This window comes from Phoenix dactylifera, chromosome 3 (assembly GCF_051530095.1).
Source record: "Phoenix dactylifera cultivar Ajwa chromosome 3, Ajwa_hap1_PhDact_Kaust_v1.1, whole genome shotgun sequence".
NCBI lineage: Eukaryota > Viridiplantae > Streptophyta > Magnoliopsida > Arecales > Arecaceae > Phoenix > Phoenix dactylifera.
The window spans coordinates 43259119-43262162 of record NC_143192.1 but is presented as its reverse complement, the minus strand read 5'-3'; the positions used below and the strand labels follow the sequence as shown (position 1 = coordinate 43262162).

The 3044-nt window shown below is 54.1% G+C and overlaps 1 pseudogene across 1 annotated transcript; it reads left to right on the top strand.

Moving 5' to 3' along the window:
- The first annotated feature begins 269 nt into the window (after window positions 1-269).
- LOC103716878 (protein DETOXIFICATION 49 pseudogene) lies at window positions 270-2668 on the top strand (annotated as a pseudogene). The gene has a single exon (XR_015976420.2). The product of XR_015976420.2 is annotated as a protein DETOXIFICATION 49 pseudogene (transcript).
- The last annotated feature ends 376 nt before the right edge of the window (window positions 2669-3044 follow it).

Below are 3044 nucleotides of genomic sequence, written 5' to 3'. Positions count from 1 at the left end.
TATGGCACTAATCGTGCACTAACTGCAACGTTGCCGAATGTGCTGGTGGCTAAGGCTGTTAATTTTTGTCGGCGCGTGCCAGATGGCTTCTCGACTGATTGGTTACTCAGCTTTCACCAAAGTTACTAACCTCGGTTTATACCAATGTCAAAAAGATCGATCTAATCCGAGACCAAGGTATCCAACATTTCTTCCAACACAGTTAGAAAGTCAAATTTGTTACCATATATTAAAATACCTTTTTGCTTGAAATTAAGGGCTCTAAAACACAGTATCATTGAATCGCTGGAAAGTTTAATTTGAGCTAATTTTTTATTACGTATACGTATACAAACAGGCGCATATCAAAATAAAATAAATCTACAAAATAACTGACGTCTGTCCTTTTTCAGGTAGCCGCTTTGGGATTGGCCGTGGCACCTACAAAGGAGTCCCGCAAGAACAACTCATGCGGATTCCCCACGATATAAACCCGAGAGCTGCGCCCAAATCGGCTCAGCCCTCTCGTTTCCTTGCACACAAATAGTTTTGGAGGGACGGAGAGAGAGCGGGAGAGGGAGAGACCGGAAGCCGTTCACTCTCTCCCCCCGTTTTGGTTCAAGGCACTGCAGGCCGAGCTGCTTTGCTCGTCTTGCTCGAGAGGGTCTTTGACGACAAACGATACCCTCCAAGCAAAGTCGCGGGAACGTGCGCAGCCTAATAAGAACTCGTCACCAACCCACCTCAATCTCTTGGAGGAACACTTCCTGTCCCTCTATAAATATTTATTTAGCCAGTCTCAACCTACTGCTAAATTCCTCAAAACTCTGTGGCACCCAAGAAAAACTCGGCGGCCAACCGAGTGGGAAGCGAAGAGAAAGAATCCACCAAACAAACACTTGGCGATGTGTAAGGCGGTGACCCCGGACTCTCCCTCCCCGGGCCAATGCGACCACCATGAAGAACCCCACGGTCTCCTCGCAGTCCCCTTCGTCCAGAAGCAGCAGACGACCGCGAGCCCATCAGAGGATGTTCCGATACTCAAGCCGAAGCCGCCTACCGAGCTCGCTCTTGGCTTGGTGGAGGCCAAGTCTATATTAAGCTTGGCAGTCCCCATGGCTCTGACCAGTCTCCTCATCTACTCCCGCTCTATGATTTCCATGCTTTTCCTCGGGCGCCTCGGTAGCCTCCCACTCGCCGGGGGTGCCCTCGCCATCGGTTTTGCCAACATAACCGGCTACTCTGTCCTCTCCGGGTTGGCAATGGGCATGGAGCCAATTTGCGGCCAGGCGTTCGGTGCCAAGAAGCTCCCCCTCCTCGGTCTCGCCCTTCAGCAGACCATTCTCCTCCTCCTGTCGGTTTCCATCCCCCTTGCTTTCCTCTGGACCAACATGAGGCCGCTCCTCCTCCTCTGCGGCCAGGATCCCGCCATCTCCGCCGCCGCCCAGTCCTACATTCTCTTCTCCCTTCCCGACCTCTTCCTTCAGTCTTTCCTCCACCCACTCCGCGTCTACCTCCGCTCCCAGTCCATCACCCTCCCCCTCACCTATGCCGCTGCCCTCGCCGCCCTGCTCCACCTCCCCATCAACTACTTCCTTGTCTCCGTCCTCCGCCTCGGCATCCCCGGCGTCGCCCTTGCCTCCGTCTGGACGAACCTCAACCTCCTCCTCCTCCTCCTTGCCTACCTCTACCTCACGGGGATTTACAAAAGCACCGGCGGAATAATTCCCTCCGCCGAGAGCTTCCGCGGCTGGTCCTCTCTTCTAAACCTCGCCCTTCCCAGCTGCGTCTCTGTCTGCCTGGAATGGTGGTGGTATGAGATCATGATCCTCCTCTGCGGCCTCCTCCTCAACCCCAAATCCACCGTCGCCTCCATGGGCATTTTGATACAGACCACATCGCTTATCTACATTTTCCCTTCCTCCCTTAGTTTTGGCGTCTCTACTCGCGTCGGCAACGAGCTCGGTGCCAACCGGCCTGACTGCGCGCGGCGCGCCGCCTGTGTCGGCCTCTCTTCCAGCTTCCTCCTCGGGCTTATTGCCCTCAGCTTTGCCGTCTCCGTCCGGCATGCATGGGCCCGGATGTTCACCGACGACCCATCCATCGCAGTGATCACCGCAGCGGTGCTTCCGATACTAGGAATGTGCGAGCTGGGAAACTGCCCGCAGACCACAGGCTGCGGAGTCCTGCGAGGAAGTGCACGGCCGCGGGCCGCGGCCAACATAAACCTCAGCTCTTTCTACGCCGTCGGGATGCCGGTAGCCGTCGGCCTCGCCTTCTGGGGAGGGCTCGACTTCAAAGGCCTGTGGCTCGGCCTCCTCGCCGCCCAGGCCACATGTGTCGTGCTCATGCTTGCTGTCATCCACCGCACCGACTGGGACCTGCAGGCCGAGCGGGCGCAGAGGCTGACCGGTGCAGCACGCGACGCCGGAATTCTCAACGGCCATTTAAACGAACCTGATGAGAAACATCTGCACCAGCTAAAAGCTAGCGCAGTGGACGATGAAGATGAGAAAGCCAATTTGGTGATTACAATAACAGTTGATCAATCTTCCAAACAAACTTGATCTTTGTGTATTTGCATTTCTTCTTGTTTCCTTTTTTGTTTTTGTTTACTTGTATTGTAACAAGGATGTTAGTCATTAGTATTACAAAGAGAAGGAGAAGAGTCCATGAGAAATGTCTTAAACTATATCTTTTTGGTTGGTGTGTCTTGTAGTTGTAGATAAGAGCTAAAAGAAAGGAGGTGTCTCGACTGCGTTATGACTTGTATTTTGGATGGCTTCTGCCGACGGCCGTAACATCTGGAGAGCCGGCAGCGTGAAGACTCGGTCGCTGGCCATTCCAGAATGGCGAGTGGAATCGTGCCGGGGGCGAGTGGAATTTAGAAGTCTTTGGTGCTTCCAAGTTTGAACCTCTTTCGCCGGCCATCAACCACCATAGATTGCCAAGATTGGATTGTTCTACCCACTGGTTGGTTGGTTTGAAGTGCGTGACTCCGTAAAGGAGCTGCCCGCGCTTTGGACCGGCGGGTCCGATGATTTGAACTGCGGTGACCAGTGACC